Source organism: Grampus griseus (genome assembly GCF_964374135.1).
Source record: "Grampus griseus genome assembly, chromosome: 17".
Lineage (NCBI taxonomy): Eukaryota > Metazoa > Chordata > Mammalia > Artiodactyla > Delphinidae > Grampus > Grampus griseus.
Window position 1 is genome coordinate 6,243,540 of NC_139011.1, and position 20,568 is coordinate 6,264,107.

The 20,568-nt window shown below is 45.0% G+C and overlaps 1 pseudogene across 1 annotated transcript in view; it reads right to left on the reverse strand.

The window, feature by feature from the left end:
* The window catches only part of LOC309835700 (eukaryotic translation initiation factor 3 subunit D-like), a 28,200-nt pseudogene extending 18,772 nt beyond the window's left edge, over positions 1 to 9,428 (reverse strand). The window contains exon 1 of the transcript in view: positions 9,372 to 9,428. The product of the transcript in view is annotated as a eukaryotic translation initiation factor 3 subunit D-like (transcript). The remainder of the gene's footprint in view (positions 1 to 9,371) is intronic.
* Positions 9,429 to 20,568: the final 11,140 nt, after the last annotated feature.

Genomic DNA, 20,568 nt, shown 5'->3' on the forward strand with positions numbered 1-20,568 from the left:
CGTCCTTCTATTTCCAAGATTTTGGAACATCTTTACTATCTTTACTCTGAATTCTTTTTCAGGTAGACTGCCTATTTCCTATTCATTTGTTTGGTCTGGTGGGTTTTTACCTTGCTCTTTCATCTGCTGTGTATTTCTCTGTCTTCTCATTTTGCTTAACTTACTGTTTGTGGTCTCCTTTTCGCAGCCTGCAGGTTCGTAGTTCCCACTGTTTTTGGCGTCTGCCCCCAGTGGCAAATGTTAGTTCAGTGGCTTGTTTAGGCTTCCTGGTGGAAGGGACTGGTGCCTGTGTTCTGATGGATGAGGCTGGATCTTGTCTTTCTGGTGGGTAGGACCGCATCCAGTGGTGTCTTTTGGGGTGTCTGTGAACTTATTATGATTTTACGCAGCCTCTCTGCTAATGGGTGGGGTTGTGTTCCTGTCTTGCTAGTTGTTTGGCCTGGGGTGTCCAGCACTAGAGCTTGCTGGTCGTTGAGTGGAGCTGGGTCTTAGTGTTAAGATGGAGATCTCTAGGAGAGCTCTCACCAACTGATATTACTAAGGGCCAGGAGGTCTCTGGTGCACCAATGTCCTGATCTCGGCTCTCCACCTCAGAGGCTCAGGCCTGACACCTGGCCAGAGCACCAAGACCCTGTCAGCCACATGGCCAGGTATGCAGGGAGTTTCTTGCCTTTTGGGATGTCTGAGGTCTTCTGCCAGCGTTCAGTAGGTGTTCTGTAGGAGTTGTTCCACATGTCGATGTATTTTTGATGTATTTGTGGGGAGGAAAGTGATCTCCACGTCTTACTCCTCTGCCATCTTGAAGGTCCTCCCCAAGAGAGGCTGTTTCTTAACACACACCTCAGTCACCATAATTGGCACCTTACTCCTATTCTCTCCTTCTTTCTGCAGAGTCCAGGCTCCCCGGATAAGTGAACTCTAAAATGAGCAATCTCTTGAGTCTTTTTAATGCTCCAGGAAAATAGGCTATTTTACCTGCTTTATCACTTTGAACCTCAAACTAATTCTGCAAGGCAGACTTTAGAATATTATTCAATATTTTTTTTCAGCTGAGAAAATTGTGGTTCAGAGATGTAAGAAACTTGGTTCAGGGTCATCCAGAGAGGAAGAGACTTGGAGTTTTAATGGGGTCTGTCTGACTCCTAACCACAATGCCATATTCCAGTCTAGGCCTCCTGCCTTTCCCTTTATGCTTTGTGACTCCATCCTGCCACTGGTGGCCCGACCCACTGACACCGTGGATCTGCAGTGAAAATGTTGTATGCTCCCACTTCCAAATCCAGTCACTCATTCCGTTCTGCTGCCGAGTGACAGCGACCTCTGCCCCCTTGGAACAGCACCCCACCCCCTGTCCACCCAGTTACAACTTTTCTGGGCCTCTTCTTTCTCCAGATTCAGCACAACAAATTTTTCCATTATATTAGCCGGCTACAGGTCAGCACCTCTCTCAAATTGAAATTTACTATAGATAGCCCGCACACCACTTTATTTTTCTTCCTCTGTGTGTACCTTTCCGAAAATAGAGATGCTTTATTTCTCTACCTTCTCATCTTCTCGAGCAGCTCAGGTGGACGAGTGGAACCACAGCCATGATTTCTCCTACAGTTTCTTCCAGCCAGTGTCTTCCTCACGATAATTGTTATTCAGCTGAATTTTAAAATCCCAGATGGAAGTAAATACATGCCAGGCGGCAGGCAATTTCCCGGGAAGAAAGAAAGGGAGCCTGCCAGGCAGATGAGATAGTTATACTAAATTTAATTCCCTAGGACACCTACAGGGGAAGGAGGGAAGGAAAGACAAGGAATTGTTTACGGAGCACCTACTATGTGTCTGGCCAGTGCTAGGTTCTTCACAACCCACCGTGAGATATTTTCTACACCTTTAAAACTGAGGGATATATGGGGTAGACAGGGATTTATCAGAAACTAAGCTCATTACAGATCATGCATACCCGTTAGGGAAATCTGAAATGCTTTCTGCAGTCTTGGGGAGCCAACCAGTCACCAACACCAACAGGTCCCACCCTAAGACTTGAGTCTCCAAATCTCAAGACAGCACCGGGAAGTGCATCAACAGCCTGCGGCCAGAGGCAGGCGTGTCTGAAGAGTGTGGGTCTTGGACTTGGGGGCCATTCAGCTCCACCCTGCCCTTCTGGCTCAGCCTCTAAGGTTAGGCGCCATCTCCTGTCCTAGGGGACCAGTTGGGCTCCCTGTTTAGAATTTGAACCCATTGCTTACTAATCTGACTTCCCCTGAAAACTCCCATGTTTCACTGCAGAATATAAATGGGTTTGATTATAGGATTCTGCCCCAGACACCACTCAGTGATGCATACTACCCAGTATATGCGCAGCGTTACCTCTCTAAGATCCAGAAAACTGAATTCTTAAAGATGCCCCCCTCAAAGGATACAGGTAAGAGACTGCAGGAAAACAAGGTAATCGCCCCAGACCTGCTGGGGTGAGGAGTTGAAGGAGAGACGTGCAGGCTGACCGGCCTCTGGTTTAGCCCTTCATACCCCCATCTCCAAACTCCCAGGGCTGAGGGGTTACCACCTAGGAGACCATCCCCAACTGCTTCTTCTCGCAGCTCTAGAATGAAACTCTGACCTGAAAAGTGCCTGAGGGAGGGAGGAGGGAAAACCGAAGTGCTTGTGGTCCTGGCAATCATGCTAATTATATAATCCTTCCATGCGACTGCCTAACTTATTCTCTTCAACTGTGTTTTACGCTAGTTTCCTTGTTTCCTTCTCTTCTCTGTTTCTTTCCCACCATCACACAACGTCCCAAACACTTCATCATGCTTTTCCCACATTGTATTCCTGAGGGTCCCGCAGGTAACACAGGACACATTCAAATTAGGAGAATTTTAGGGGAGTTTAATAACAGGTCTATTTACAGAGGTGAAGACAAGACATGGGCAGACCACAAGGGCAGTGCATTGCTCTGGGCTTGTAACCACCCACTGGCCTGCAAGGGTTAGGGAAAGGAAGGATTATCAACATCCAGAAGGAGAAAGTCTAATGGAAAAGGACCCCTTGGCCTTCCTTCTAGAGATACAGCCTGAGTGAGGAGTGAACCTCCAGCGAGAATGAAGATATACCGTGACTCGACTTTCATTCCTCCCATGTCCTACTGGGCTTCCCACTGGCTGAACCCACTACGTGTTATCTGATCTAATCCCTACAGGTCAGCTTCCGGGGGCAGCAAGGAAATTAGTAAGCAAGACTGGAGACCGATGACATTACCCAGAAGCCTGGTCCTCACCCAAATCACTGAGGAAGGAAAGAGGTGGCTCACAGGAGGCAGTGCAGGGCAGAAGACATTTAAAGATAATTAAACGTACTTGTAATCACCGGTTTTACTTGTTCGTTTCTGGCAGCTGCAGAGGAGCAAAGAGTGTTTCTGCTCATCTTCTCATCAGTAGGGCCCAGCCCCAAACCTGGGATGTAGCCCGTGCTCAGCAACTTGTAGAAGAAAAAGAGTAAAGGTACAGGGTGACCGAAGCGAGTCACAGGTCCTTTCAGGTGTCATGGTTATGTTTTGGTTTTGGTTTTGGTGTTTTTTTGTTCTGAGCATTTGGACTGGATGATCTCTAAATCCCACAAGAACACAGGGCATTCTTGTGGCCATGACAGTAACACCGTTTCATTCATCTTTGTCGACGAACTTGAAAAATGCCCATGGTTGTTATTCAGGCCCTGGGTATTCCGGTTGGCCTACAAAGACCCCTAACAGGAACTGGAGAATCAGGCGAAGTTAACAAGTGAGCCCAGATCTTCCACTGCCGAAAGCCCTCCCAGTTGAATAGGTCATTCATGCCTTTGTTAATTCACAGCTCCCTTATCCCATCTGTCCTGCTATGGCCTCCATGGCCAAATTTCCAGCTATTCAGAAAACCACAGCTGCCTCGGCTGCCTGAGCATGATGATTTCTCGAGAAGCCAAGCATATTATATGAGAAAGAGACTCTTGGATTCATCTCATCTGGGGCTTTCTCAGTTTACAAAAAAATGCTCTGTGCATACACCTAGTACGGAGGAAGGAACTAGCATTTATTAAGCACCTGTTCTGCTGTCTCATTTAATCCCTGCAAGAGCCCTTAGACCATGAATCCCCTGCTGTGTAAGGAGGAGAGGAGACATGCCCGGTCTAGATGGGACCCCAAGCAAGGAGGTCACTGTCACTGTCTCCCAGAAAATCAGTGGCAGAGCAAGGGGATAAGAAGTCCAGCCTTCCTGATCCCAATCTAGCATTGTTTCTGGAAGCATTTGTCAAATGATTACTATATTCAGCTTCCACACATTTTTTTTTTTTTTTTTGGCGGCACGCGGGCCTCTCACTGTTGTGGCCTCTCCCGTTGTGGAGCACAGGCTCCGGATGCGCAGGCTCAACGGCCATGGCTAACGGGCCCAGCCGCTCCGCGGAACGTGGGATCTTCCCGGCGAGGCACGAACCTGTGTCCCCTGCATCGGCAGGCGGACTCTCAACCACTGTGCCCTCCACACATCTTTTGGGCCAATTTCAGTGTGTTGAGCATGGCTCCTTGAACCAAAGACAGCTCAGAAACCTCCGTTCTTGCTGCTTGGTAGCTAATAAAGTCTATTACACATGCTATAATAGTGATGATAGTAATAATATTAGTACTGGTCATTTAATTTAATAGTAATAATAATAATAATAGGAGGCAATATTGTGGCACAGTTACTCTGTGCTTGGCCCTGTAGTAAGAACTTTACGTTAATCAACTCCTTTACATCTTATGATAACCTTCTGCCTTAGGGATTAATATTATCCTTGTTTTACCAATGAGGAAACTAAGACATCAGAGAAGTTAAATCACTTGGTTGATGTGGGACAGGGAGTAAGTGGGGAAGCTGAGATTCAACAGACTCTGATTCCAGAGTCCCCGTACTTTCCCAGTCTTATCTGCAAATACCAGCAGGGAATGTAGGGCAGTGTTTTAATAGGAGTATTTTATAGGCAAGAATCATGAGGCTGGAGAGTGGAAGTGACTTGCTGATAAACGGTGTACTGTGTCAGTGGTTAATGAAAGGGCCTAACCTATCTGCAGAGTCAGGATTCTTTCCCAGGTCCAGCATCCTGAGAATGTATGTCCATATGGGTACTTGCAGAAATTAAATGAGATAACGGACATGGAAGCATAGAGTAAGGAACAGTTCCTCAGCTATTACTGGTTCTTTGCATTTTAAAAATTCTGTCCTTCAATGCCTGAAGTCCTTTTAGAAGGTGGTAGAGCCAGGACTCAAACATAGTTTTCCTGACTCAGTCCTAATGCTCTGATATCTATATATCTATAGACCTCAGGCTTGGCCATATGACTTTTGGGAGTAATGAAAATGTAAGCAGAAGTAACAAGTATAACTTGTAATAAGTAGGAGTTCTAATGTAAAAGGGGAGCTGCCTCAAGACCAGAGTATTAGGCTACTTGGGCTGCCATCACAAAATACCATAGACTAGGTGACTTCACAACAGAAATGTGTTTTCTCACACTTCTAGAGGCTGGAGGTCCAAGATCAAGGTGCCAGCATGGTAGAGTTCTGTTGAGACCTCTCTTCCTGGCTTGCAAAGTGCCACTTTCTCCTTGTGTCCACACATGGCAGAGAAAAAGAGAGAGAACAAGCTCTCTGGTGTATCTTCTTATAAGGGCACTAATTTCATCATGAGGGCCCCACCCACATGACCTCATCTAAACCTAATTATCTCCCAAATACCACTACACTGGGGCTTAGGGCTTTAGTATATGAATTTGGAAGGAACAGAATTCAGTCCATAGCAGCCAACAGTTGTCCAGAAAGAGGCTCTCCCTAAGCCTGGGACCAGAAGCGAAGACCTTGTGGAACAGAGACACAGCTGACTCATGACGGACAAGTATCTTGGTACTTGTAAGCCACTGAAGCTTTGGGGCCATTTGTTACTGCAGCATGCCCTGGCCCGTCCTGACTAAAAGACCACCCTACTCCCTAACATCTACTCAGATGAGTTTGCTCCATGGATGAATAGAAAATTCACCCTTTGTCTAGACAGACAGATTTTAAAGAGGGGAGAGAAGAGACTGAGTTGGACAAGTTCAGTATTTTTTCCCCAGATTTGCTCATCAGTTAAGTTACTTCTGCTTCAGTCTTGAATTGTTCATATTCAATAGTTTCCTCTTTGGGGAAGAGGAGTAAAAGTTCCCTTCTTACTATGAAAATCTATTCAGTGGCAAATAAAGTTAACCTATTTTCACACAGGTCTGGGCTGTGCAGGACATTAATACTAAGCACAGGAGTGACAGGAGATTTTTAAAGAGCCACACAAGAGCTGTGATTTTTTATTCCAATTTGGAACCCAGAGTTTAGAGTGTTCTAAAACATATCCTATCCTTAGCATTGATTCCCTCTGCTCCATATTTGTTCACTTCTTGGTTGACTCTGCCATAAGGTCCTTTAAAGGATGGTAGCAGGTCTAATTCAGATGGTGTTTCTCACACGACCTTCTACCGTTTCAGCCAAGGTCAGCTCTTGGCAATAGTAGGTCCTCAGTAAATCATTGTTTGTAATGTCTTTGCAACTGCAGATGTGCCCCCAGCCCCTTCCCTCCGCACTTTGTGCTTCTCTGAAACGAATTCCAAGTCCTAGGGAATGCCTACCAAGAGCCCCAGGGCCCATGAAAAGGCATCATCCAACCCCTTTGCTATGGCATTGTTCATTTATGACAATTCCGAATCTCTTCTCGTCTTTCTCCCTCATGGCTAGGGATCCACCTGCTCACTGTCGCATCTGCTCCTGCCAAATCCCATCCCCAGGGAATGCGCTTGGCTCTTTGGCAGTACTAGCTCTAATCCTCCTGCCAAGAACAGAGGAAGGTAAATGACACAGTGCACAGATGAAATAAAGCCGAACTACAGAAATCACACTGTATTTTTTTAGACGCAGATTTTTAAAATTAGGCAAGTCAGGAAAGATCTTACGTAACATTTGGCCCAACCTTCTAACTTTCCACACTGAGAAAAATAAGACTGAAAGACTTTGTGGGATTGGGTCATGGTTACCCTATGAGGAGAGTCATGTCTCTTTCAACTTTGCCCTGCTGAGCACTGATTAATTAGAGCGCTGTGCGTCTCAGACATGTTCTCATGCTATAAAGATGTAAGTAAATATCTGAATTCACCTCAACAGTGAGCATTCTGAACATCTCAGTTAACGAATATTTCCCTTAATGTCAGGTCACCTAGTCAAGCAGAGAGAAGCCTCCATAATCATATTGGCCAGTTCCTTTGTCTCTCTCTTTTTCTGTCTCTTTGTCTCTCTCTTCCTCTCTCTCTCCCCTCCCCCCATTGATTCTATTGATTCTGTTTCCCTGGAGAAGCCAAACTAATACAATACCTCAATTAATGAGGTAATGGTGTAGCCTGACACCCAGTTAATGAGGTTGTCATCAAGTGATACCTTCCTCTCCTCCATTCCTACGGCCTCTGTCAAACTTTAGATCTTCGTTTTCTCTCCCCTGGATACCTGTGACTACTTATTAATGTTCTCCCTGCTTCCTTTCCTATCCTTTTCAAAACCATCTTCCTCATTATTATAAGAGTCACTTGTCGAGGAGACCATCTGCCTAACTTTTTTTCCTTCTAAGAACCCATGAATGATGATAATACGGCCACACTAGGTTAAAAGCACGATTCTAAATGTTTTATGTAATTTAACTCATTACATTCTCCCAGCCACACTATGACGTGGATACTTTCAGCATTCCCATGCAGATGAGGAAATCAAGACAGAGTGGTTAAGCAACGTGTCCAAAAACACACAGTGGCGGAATGAGGCTACAAGCCCTAGTAGCACAGTGCCCAAGGCCATGTTCTTAACCTCCATATTGTAATACATCTCACTGCCCTTTGCCATCAGGAAAAACCCCATATTCCTTGGCATGCAGGTCTTCATGACATTGCCTTAGGGCTGCCACAATGAACAATTCCAAGAGCATCATTCACAGCCTAGCGCACCTTGCCAGCCTCTGGAATTCTCATGATTCAGTAACTGAAACTCCTGCATATTATACATACCATTCTCATGAAAGGACTTAAAATTCCCAATCATACCATGCAAGTTCCAACCTCACTTCCTTGGCACAGGCACCTGACACCATCTGGAATGTCATTTCCATCCCCCCCGGGCCGCTTGGAAACTCCCTCTTTTGAGTCTCCACTCTTCTTACCTCTTTTGTAATTCCTCCTCTGAGACCCCTGGGCCGTGGGCGAAGCCTCCATGTGGCCCTAGAGGCCTGAGCTCTCTCTATCATAGAGCTATCCAACTGAACTGGAGTGATGCATTTCATACTTCTTCCTCTCTTAGGGCTATAGCTTGTATAGAATCTTGTAGACCTTAATATTTACTAACTCAATAAACTGAATATATGGCTAAATGAGTGACTTATTGGGTTTATTGAAACAGAGTGTTAGAGGATCCAGAAGATTCACAAGAACCACAGGGGCAAGAGTGGCCTCCTTCGTGGATACAGACACAGGGCGAAGTCCTCAGGAGTACGAGCCTATTGATCAGTTAAAGCCTACAGTTCCACCATCAGCGTTGGACTCTTTTAGCTTAAAGTCATCACCGACCTAAGAAGCAAGTCCAGGAAAGGGTCAGAATCAGCGGAGAGACAAGAGGGCTGAGACACTGGATTAGTGAGTCATTTTTCTGAGTGCGTCAGATGAAGACCTGGAGGGAGCAGCCCCAGCCCAACAGCCGATGATTTTCTGAGGACCTCCCTTCCCGCAGACACAGCCCTCCCCCATGCGCTCCCCCCAGGCCATCTCAATCTTTTACTTTGTGAGGCTAACAGAGGTAGTGAGTCGAAGACTCCAACACAAGCCCTGGTTGGGCCATTGCCAAGCTGTGCATGTGTCCCTGGGCGAGTTGCTTTCACTGCCGTGTATCACGTTCTTCCTCCAGGCCAGGCCCTCTGCTCAGGACTTTAAAGCTAGTGTTTCTGGTTTCCTTAACTCTGTGAAGGAGGTAGGTCTTTACCATTTTACACATGAGGATACAGGGGTCCAGGACCACAGAAGGACACGGCCAAGGCCACAGGACCAGCAAGTGGACAGACGGAAACCCCAACGTGGGTCAGCTCACCCCGACTCCCTGCTCTGCCTGGGCTCCCGTGAGCCTCAGTTTGTTCATCTGTGAAATGAAGGGGTTGGGATGATTGCCTTGCCAGCTCTTCCGTTTTATGACTTGATATTCAGTCATGATTGGGGCAGGTTTCAAATTATTTCAGAGACCTAGCGCCTGCCAAACCATAATCAAACTGGCTGTCTCGTCAGCAGTCCAATGAACAATACTGTGTCCATGCTTGAGGACAAGCCCTACGTCCAAGCCCTGCTTGAGGATGGCGACGGCGTGTTTCCAGGGATTTCGGGAGCCCATCGGGGGACTGGCCCCAAGTCATGTCATTCCTCACGCTGCACGCAAGGAGACACCAGCCTTTCAAAACACATCAGCACGTTCCTTTTTGCTGTCATCAAATCCTCTGCTCGATGACTCAATCACGGTGATTTATTTTAATTGAGAAGTCTACCAGTCACCCTTTGCCAAAGCATCTGGCCATCTCCTATTTGATTTCCTACCAGAAAATGCCCAGCTAGCCAGCAACAATTAAACGGGCCGCCGAAAGGGAGGGGGAGGGCTGTAAAAGGCCATTTGGCTTCAGTCTGACATTTAAGAAGATCCTCAAATTTAGATTTTAAACTTTTTTTCCCAAATGACAATATAAAAAGCGTTGCATGGATTTTTGTAGCAGTTTTTAAAGTGTTTATAGTAAGTAGGACCCAATATTTCACCTTATTTTTATATTTTTATCTTAAAATTCAGTCAATGCATCAAACAAATGAGAGAAGCCAGGATTTCCTTAGTTCCTGAGATAGTGGGGGCGGTCCGGGTTTCACGCCTGTCTTTCCTGCCCTGTGTCTTCAGACACATTGTTTAATTTCTCTTGATCTTGGTTTCCTCACCTGTAAAGTTGAGCTACTACCACATACACATGAATGGTCTGGGCTTGCTTTCTTCTTTCATGCTTTTTTTTCTTTCTTTCTACCCTCCACTCTGAAAACTTGTTCACTTTTCAGTGAGGACTAACTGACAAAGCATCGGAACACATATTTACAAATTTAAAAGGACCAGGCGAAATTAAGAGATTCCTATTAGGGAAAGTGGAGGGGAAAATACACACACACACACACACACACACACACAGAAAAAATGAGGGAGAAAAGTAGGAGGGGGGGGCAAGAAGAAAGGGAAGATGCAATTGGGGAAAGGAGGTGCAAGAACTATCTGCGTACGAGGTTCTTTCATATTTTTCCAATTGGTCTGCATTTGATTTTCAAAAAAAGCCCACGATAGACCACTTGTAATTCTTATTTTACAGATGAGGAAAGCCAGGCTTGAAGAGTTTGCAAAACGTGTCCCCGGTAACTCTCCTGTGAGCAGAGCGGTCGAGATCTAAATGTAGCCTCCCCACTTCAGTGCCAGGCTGTCCCCCAAAACTGCAGTCAGGGAAGCATCCCTGGAGTGTCCTCTCTGGGTGGCCTCCAGAGTCACTGGGGACACCACGACTTTATCAGGCTCCTGTGGGTGAGGCTGCACCACAATGCAAGGTGCCAGAAACAGACTTATCGCACGTGTGATATTGGAACAAAGCAGGTGTGGGGGCGTGGCAGTTGCCAGGAAGTGACAAAGGAAAAAAAAATTCCATCCTGATAGTTCATGAACACACAGACCGCAGGGGGTGGAAGGGAGCTCGTCCACCTTCCACTCAGTGCAGGAATTCTCCCTACAAGTTCACAGTCAAGTGGGTTCCTTCCCCCGGCTTGATGGCAACAAGGAGCTCACTCCTCACCGGCTGCATCCTCTGCGGGGCATCCTTTCCCAGACTGAACTGACGAAGTCTGTGCACTGGGGGTAGCTCTGCCTTCTAACCTTAATCTCCCTCCATTGAACATGAGAGACCTTAAGATACAGGCTCTCATTTCTCCTAAAGACTCCTATTCGTAAAAGTATCACTTCTTAAGGCAATTCCTCCCGCGACTCTCGGTCATTGCGTGATTAAGCTAATGTTCATTACCCACTACGTGGTAGATAACAGCAAGGACCTTTGATGTCTTGCTTGTCAGAGGACCTTGCTGTCAGGCTCCCCTCCCTCACTTTCTCTGTATAATATTGACTGGGTTTTCTTCTGATTAAGGAAGTAATACATATTAATTGTAGACACCTTAGAAAATAACATGGATAAACAGATCATTATTAACTTCTAATTCCGAACCAGGCACTGTGCAACGTACACTTGAACATACTTTATCTCATTAAAAATTCACAACAGCCTTGCAAGGTCATCTTTATTCCCATTTTAGAAAGAAAGTTTAGGGGATTCAGGTCATGTTCTCAAGGTCACACCCATGAAAAGAGAATTCAAACCCAGGAATCTGCCACAGACCAATAAAGACAATGACAACCACCTCCAGTAACCTGGAGGAATTATGCCGGCATATTTAAATGCATCTCCCCTGCACTTATTCTACTCACAGATACCCGTACTTTCGTTTTGTTTTGTTTTCCTTCAAATTGGAAACATGCTGTATGGACTGGAAAAGGTGAATATAAAGTACCATTCAGTGGATACACTGCCGATGTACTTAAACTTTTCCCTCTTGATCTACATTTAGGTAGATCTCCACTGTTTCCTAACGTAAATAATGTTGTGAGAAGATCTTTATAAATAGATACTTGTGCAATCTGCAATTTTTTAAAGATAAATTCTTAGGAGCAGAATTCTCTGTTAAAATTACCTGGAGCTGAGCACAATCTCCCCAGTAGGGGTACTACAGCATGGACGATAAAAACAACTACGCCCAGGAAATCCTTCATCTTTTTCCAGATAAGTCTATGAAGGCAGCAGCCTGGACTGACTCATTACGCCTGGTATCCCAGGGCCTAGAGCAATGTCAGGCATACCCTGGGTACTCAATAAATACCTGGATAATGACTGAATGAATGAATGAAATGAAAGTGACTTCACTGAGCCCCTTTCAGGGGAAGGTTCTCGTATTCCCTGAGGTTCCTAGGAAATGAATAACTATGTATGAAACAAGGACTGCTAAGTTTACCCCATTGTTTGACCCAACGATGCTTTGTCTCTCCCTGTTCTCCCCAGATTTCCTGTTCCAGCACATAGGGAAAACCACAGGATTTAGACTCCAAAAGACTTAGGATACAAGCCCATATACCAGCTGTTCGTGTACTAGCTGTGCATGTGCCAGGCTGTGTGTACACGTACGCGCATATACAGGAGTGCTGTGCATACACAGCTGGAACAGACAGGGTGGTGGACAGATCTCTAGGTGGCAGCTCCTCATTACCACGGCTGGTTAGATTAGATGATCTCTGCGTAAAACCCTCTAACTTCATCTAAGTTAATGAGAAGGTAATTGGTATGTCTCTAAAGGTCAGGATTTGGATTACAAAAAAAGAGAAAGGAATCTAATGCTTCTTAACTGTTGGGTAAAGGCTCAGCTAGTTAATGATCTGATTTCCATTTCTACAGCACTTTACAGTTCATATACAACTTTTACACACATGGGTCATATAATAACCTCATAAGATACACCTTATCATTTCCATTTTGCAGATCAGGAAAGTAGAGTCTGAAATTCATTCTCTTAACTAACTCAAGACCACATAGCAAGTAACTGGCAGCATCAGAATCTGCAGCCGTGCCTGTCTGAGACCCGACCGGGTGTTCTCTCCACTACAGCATCCTCCTGTAGACCCTGCTGCCGTCTCCCCCCTCACTTTCCCCTTCTGCTCCCCCCACTTCTGCACTCCCCCGAGGTCTCCAGTCACATATGGATATGCTCAGACCCCCCAATCAAAGATCCCAGGCCTCCTCTCCAAATGGCCACCTCCTGCCATCTGCCTCAGGGACCAGGCCCACACAGAAGAAAGGCACAGGCCTGGTGTTGGGTCTGTCCCTGTGATAAGAACAAGAAACAATGACTCACTAGGGCCTGGCCTGAAAGCACACCGTGTCTCAGACACACTGCAGCCCAGCTGTCCAACACAAGCACTTCTTATCACCAAGAGTCTGGGCCATTTGCAAACCAGTGACCTCAAGGTAAAAAGATTCGGCCAAGCAGCTCATTAGCAAGCCACAAAGCCTTGGAAGCCAGCCATTCTGCCCCAGCGGGCTTGCCCAAGTGTGGAATCATCTAGGAGGATGCGGTGAAGGGTGCCGTCTGCAGCGATGAATCTAACTGGTGTCATCTTTATTTCCCAGGGGGAGCTTTGCGCATTCCAAGTAGGAGAGAGAGGCTTCCTGGCCCAGCCTTGGAATAAATCAAAGACGGCAGCAGACGCCTCGGCTTTCACGGAAATGGCGTCATTTTAAAGCCAGGGACCCTCCCTTGATCGCTCAGAAATTCGGAATGGCCAGTGACATTCTGAAGTTCTTAGGAGGGGCCGGTCCCCGGTATGGCTGAAATGATGGTCATGGACACAGCCTGAGAACTCGGGTGTCCAGCAAGGAGGCTGGCAGGCAGACAAAACTGTGGGAGGACTGCCGGGCAGAAATAAGCCAACAGGTAAGAAAGGACAGTTGCACAAATTGAGTTCAAGAGTAAAAGCTGAACAAAAGTGGATCCACCTCAGGAAGTTCATTCATCCACTCATGTATTCACTCATTTACCAAATATCTACTGAAATGCTGCTCTGAACAAACTCCACAAAGATCCCTGTCATCATGCAGGTTGTATTCTGTTGCGGGAAGACAGATGAAAGACAACTAACTTACAAAGTAACTAAATTACACAGCACATTACCATAGACACGAGAGCTAAATCTCAAGGAAGGGTTTTATCCTAAGATAGAATAAAAGGTAAAGGCAGGTGCAGCTACGAAAGGGAAGCATTCAGAGGTGAGACTAGATGGCCCAAGGCAGGGGGAGGAGGAGGCCACATGGGGCAGACGTGGAGAGCCGGTTTGTTCCCATGCCGCGCAGGGCATTGTCATTCATTCACTCACTCATCCAGCCAGTGAGCGTACACTGTCCACCTCTGTGTATGAGTCACTCTGCTAAGCACACAACGTTTACAAGAGATGCCCAGGCTCAAGGAACTCACAATCCAGAGAAGCGGTTTTGAACACACCTGACATCATCTGGGGAAGATATTAAAATTCAAACTTTCAGACCTCACTCCTGAAAGGTCTGATCCTATATCATTGGTGTTTTCAACGAGATCTCCAGGTGGCTCTTCAGAGATGGGTTTGACATATAAATAGTTAATTATAAACAGGAAGACCAGAGATAGACATAATGCAGACTGAAGGAGTGATCAATGAGGGCTTCCTAGAGAAAGACTATTGCTATAATTCCTCAAGGTGAAGTCGGAGTTGGCCAGGCAGGTTTGAAGTAGGGCAGTATAGGGGCCAGCGGGGAGAGCACAGGCAATGCCACTAAGACGAGGTGGGTTACCCAGAAAATGGTTAGCATTTGGTGTTGCTGGAAGCCAACGGGATTAGAGACAGTAAGGGAAAGTTAGCCAGGCGAAGTCTTACTGAACAGAGCAGTTACGTGATCTGTTGGTTCTCCATTCCACAAGCTCACCTTTCTTCTTGAAGAAGACAGTAGGCGGGACTTCTAATGTGGACTTGACCAACCCTTGGCCATGATTCTGAGCCCTCACTTCCTTTGTTTCAGCTTAGTGTCCACCCACCGTCAAGCGCTGGTAAGAGCCGCCTCAGGACAGAATAGCTAACCTGCACGTGTTTGTTAGTAAATTCATTTCACAAGCAGTTGCGGGGCTTGGGAGATGCTGCATGGAAGTGACACTTAAGCTGGATCTTAAAAGTCTGCCAAGGGTACTCTTAAAATATATACAGGGCGTAAGAATGCAATGCTGTTTGGGAAGCTGTAGTGGCTGCAATACGGTGATTCAGTAATTGTCAGGGGAAAGTAGGACATGAGGCTGATTAAAAAAAAAAAAAAGAAAGAAAAGAAAAAAAAGGTTAAAGCCAGACTTTGAAGTGTCTTGAATGACATGCAAAGGAACCTAAACTTTATTCTGAAGATAAAGGGGCCTTTGGTTATTCTGAAAAACATGCGTTGAACACCTGTTTTATGCTGGTCGTTGTGACAGGTACTGAGGACATGACGATGCTTAAGAAGAAGGCAATTCTGTCTTCTCGGGACTTACGGTCCAGAGGAAAAGGGGGACAGCTGGCAGTGCATCAGGGTGAGTGTCTAGCACGGCCCCAGCTGGATGAGGGACCCTAAGCTGGCCACCCTGATGATATCTGAAGGTCATCCCTTTATGTCACCACTGACCTTCCAGTGGTCTCGGTCCTGCCTTCTATTCCTGGGGAATCACAAATGTGCTGGGAAGCCGAAGACGTTGACAACACAAGCAGGCCAGATTGAGGACAGAACAGGGTATGGGATACAGACAAGCCTCACTTCTGGCTGCAAGTTCAGTAGGCAACGTATTGGAGTCAGTAACAGGAAAAAGGGGGCACTGCCTTCCACATTCCTCTGCCTCCCTGGTGCTGGTTGGCTCCCTGCTGGTCAATGAGCAGGGTGTTCCTGAAGACTGACTCTTGGCACCTCTCTGTCTTACACTGGAAACAGTGTTTTTTAAATCTCAGTAGTGAACTACACCAAACAAATGCAATCACAAATGCCAAGAAGCAAAACCCACATGAATAAATGATCATTTTCCTTCTCACCGCTTTTGGAAAGCTCATTATATCTGAACTCACTAAACAAGATTTCAGAGACTATTTGTCTAGCTTGTAATTAAAGCACTAGTTTTCCCCAGTCTGAAGTCAAATAAGGGGGGAAACTTCGGCAAATTGTTCTCAAAATGGCATTCTTTCTAAATTACTTGGAAAATTTACATTGCAATCAGCTCCCCATTAATAGAGTGTATATTTTAAATTTGTGTTATTCTAGCTTAGTTAGCTACTTGCTACTCAAAACAAAAAATAATCGGGAAGGCAGGGGATGGAGAATGCACAATGTCTATGTTCAATAACTGCTTAATGATGACACTGGAAGGTCCATATTTAAACAACTCCAGCACTCCAAAATCCAAGAGTGCCAGCTTTTCTCTACTGGAGGATCAGCCTACAGATTAGTATCCTGGATTTCTTAGAAGGGAAACTGGGAGTAGAATTGTGAACTTTGCCTGAAAGCTGTTACATGGTGCAATAGAACAAGATGAAAACTGCAGTTAGAAGAAGTTATGTCAGTTAAGATAAGGTCCATTTGAGAACAATGGGGTATCCAAAGTAAAACGTAGTAAGACACAAATATATTTCTCTCACCCATAAAAGAGGTATGAAGACTGGCAATATAGAGCAGGGTAGTTTCTTGAATTTTTCAGCATCAAAGTTTCTTCTATCTCGCTACTCTGGCAACCTCAGCATACAGCCTTTACCTCAGAGTGCAAGATGGCTGCTCAAGTACCAGCCATCACAACTCCCAGCAGGATGGAAGAGGGTAAACAAACATATGCTCCCTTTGGAAACACCTCTAAATCCCACATGACACTTCAAGAACACAGTCATTTTGATACACTGGACTGCAAGGGAAATAGAAAATGTAATTCTATTCAGGGCAAGCACACATTCAGCTGAAATTTGCTGGTTGGAGATGTTTGCAAATAAAGAATTAAAAAATAAAGATTTGGAGTCGAAAATCAGTCTCTACTGGGGCCAGGAAGTGGTGTACAATTTCTCAGCTCAAGGGGTGCACCCATCCAAAGGACTGGGGAAGAACTAACTTGAGCACTTGTTGGGCGCAGAAAGCCTTAGTGCTTCTACAACTCACTAACTGCTTTCTCAGATGTCTTGGGGTCCTCTAACCTCATTTCCATTCCTCGTGCTGAAAAAGAGGAGAAGCACAAACACTGTTTGCACATCTGTGAGGGAAATTTTGGCTCCTTTCCGCCCCAATACTAGCTGGTGAAATCTTCCCTTGTTCAATGAGGAGTTTAAATCATTTCACATTTCAGATGGAATTTTCATACACATATAGTCACTTTGATCTGATGAAGAGACATGCCTGGTACGGTTTTTCACGTTCTTTCAAATGACACTGGCAGGCTGTGGGCAGGCGAGAAAAAAAGAAGTTACTGTCGGTGGTGAGACGCCAGACATTTGCCAGGAGAGGAAATGCAGACATGCCAGAAATCCAGCATCTGGGAAACCACCCAAAGATCCACTGCCCGCTCATCCCTGCTGTTCAGAGGAAACCGCTCCTCTTTTTACAGAAGTTCTATCCTTTGTTCCTATAAATTCTTCAAATACATATTCTTGAGAGAAGGAAAAAAGCAACAACACAATGTCAAATCTCATCTCAGATTCATGGGGTGGAAATGAGGGAGAAAATCACAGTCAAGTGTAGCTCTGTTTAAAAATACAAACCCAAGGGCTTCCCTGGTGGCGCAGTGGTTGAGAGTCCACCTGCCGATGCAGGGGACACGGGTTCGTGCCCCGGTCCGGGAAGACCCCACATGCCGCGGAGCGGTTGGGCCCGTGAGCCATGGCCGCTGAGCCTGCGCGTCCGGAGCCTGTGCTCCACAATGGGGGAGGCCACAACAGTGAGAGGCCCGCGTACAGCAAAAAAAAAAAAAAACAAACAAACAAACCCAAGTGCTATTAAGGGGTGGTGTTAGAATGAGAAATCAAGGGTGGAAACACTGCATCTCCCGATCACATGGGTATCACCCTTTGCCCTGTGTTTGTGTTTATTACGCTAAATCAGCTTTTATCATTTCAAAAACAATCCTTGTTCATTTCAGATGATATGGAAAATATAGCAGTAGAAAAATATAAATGAAGAAGTTAAAATTCCCTATTGTTATGGAAGGTTCTCATTAAACTACCCTCTACGGGGCCTATCTGACCACCAAGTAATATTTTCCATTACTTTTCAGGTGGGATTTGCAGGCTGGCATCACTTCCTACTGTTCTTAAGCAAAATATTCCAAGGTCTACATGAGTATAGTGCGTAATCCCTGGAACTATACTAAACATAAAGGATACTTCTAGCAACCTGGGCAGTCTAAGGTGCTAGAGATAAGCCCACTCCTGTTACAAAATCATATATATGCTGAAAAATTATAACAAACTGACACAGAAATGAACTCAAAAGAATGAAAGGGAATTACAGGGTTTTAGTAATAAAAGAGAAATAAAACCAGCACAATAAACCTGGACTGATGCTGGGAGGGCCCTCAGGGTTTCGGACTAAGATCTGTGTCATAGATGATGAGAACAAATGTTCTGCTACCCAGAAAGACAGAAAAGATGTGTCTTTAAGTCCATGAAAACTATGAACTGGAACTAAGTCCTCGCATAAATTCCAGATTCCTAAAGAGTTTTTCCTTCCATGAAAACTCTGCTGACTGCTCTGGGAAATAACTCTGTCAAGGGTATTAGATGTGGTTTAAAAACACCAATGAGGGGCTTCCCTGGTGGTGCAGTGGTTGAGAGTCCGCCTGCTGATGCAGGGGACACGGGTTCGTGCCCCAATCCGGGAAGATCCCACATGCTGCGGAGCGGCTGGGCCCGTGAGCCATGGCCGCTGAGCCTGCGTGTCCAGAGCCTGTGCTCTTCAACAGGAGAGGCCACAACAGTGAGAGGCCCGCGTACCACCAAAAAAAAAAAAAAAAAAACAGCAATGAAAAAACAAAACCCAGGCCTGTGTCATAAGATCATAAATTAACATTAAAAACTAGTCTGGGGGCTTCCCTGGTGGCGCAGTGGTTAAGAATCTGCCTGCCAATGCAGGGGACACGGGTTCAAGCTCTGGTCCGGGAAGATCTCACATGCTGCGGAGCAACTAAGTCTGTGCACCGCAACTACTGAGCCTGTGCTCTAGAGCCTATGAGCCACAACTACTGAGCCTGCGTTCCACAACTACTGAAGCCCACACACCTAGAGCCCGTGCTCTGCAACAAGAGAAGCCACCGGGATGAGAAGCCTGCACATCGCAACAAAGAGTAGCCCCCGTTCACCGCAACTAGAGGAAGCCCACATGCAGCAACTGAAGGCCCAATGCAGCCAAAAAAAAAAAAAAAAAAAAAGTCTGATAACGATGGATACACGTCTTCACACAGTTGTCCAAACTCATAGAATGTACAACACCAAGAGTGACGCCTACTGTAAACTGCGGTATTTAAGTGGTTACAATGTGTCAATGTAGGCTCGTCAACTGGAACAAACGCACCCCTCTAGCCAGGATGCTGGTAATGGGGAGGCGGTGCATGCGTAAGGACCGGGCTGTAGGGGAAATCTCTGCGCCTTCCTCTCAATTTTGCTGGGAACCTAAAACTGTTCCAAAACAAAACAAACAAACGAAAACCTAATCTGGTCCATTAAAAACCCAAGGCCCCTCCAGAATCAATGAGGAAACCCCACACAGTACTCCAGTGAGAAAAACTCAAAACATTAACAGCCCCATAAAGATTATCAGGTGTAATGAATTTAAGAATTAATGTCTCAATAACTGGCTATTCTTAGAAAACAAATTTAAGGGGAAAGATGGGGGGGGATAAATTAGGAAGTTGGGATTAACATATACACGTTACTATATATAGAATAATCAACAAGGACCTACTGGATAGCCCAGGAAACTCTACTCAGTACTCTGTAATAACCTATATGGGAAAAGAGTCTGAAAAAGAATAGATATATGTATAACTCGATCACTTTGCTATACACCTGAAACTAACACAGCATTGTAAATCAACTATAATATAAAATAAAAATTTAGAAAAATAAATAAAAATAAAAATGTAAAAAAAGAACTAGCTATAAAAGCAACAAAATGAAAGAGTATATTAACTAACTATATTAAAGACACAAAGGAGATTAAAGCATAAATGTAAAAAATAAATTAAATAGAAATACAGTGTGAAAAAAGCAAGCAAATTTGAAAATGTCCAAAATAAGACTTTTACTAATAAAGATTTAAGTAGAATAACTTTGCCTGAAATTAGATATGATTGAAGTAACATTTAGTAAACTGACAGATCTGATGGAAGCATCATGAATGTAAGAGAGAGAAGGAAAATCAGTAGCAAAGAGAGATAGAGGTGGAGACTGAGAAAGTCCAGCATACATCTAAGAGGAGTTAAAAGTATAGAGAGAATGAGAGGGGCTCATATTTGAGGAAACATAATGAGAAGTTTCTCAACATTGAAGAAAGATGAGTCTCCAGCTCGATAAATAAGTTCTCAGCAAGATAAACACAAAGACATTGTAGTTTTACTACAAAAAACAAAATAGAACATCAAAGGAAAACAACTGGAAAAAATACTGGAAAGGGAAAACAAATAGACTGTCAGCAGACTTTTCATCAGCAACAACAGATGCCCCAAAACCGTGAAATAACCTCTTCAAAGGACTGAGGAAAATAGCTATCAACTCATAATTCCAGAGCCAGATAAATTACCCTTCCAAAGTGAGGACAACATAAAGACATTTTTAGATCAATTCTCAGAGGCTCTTA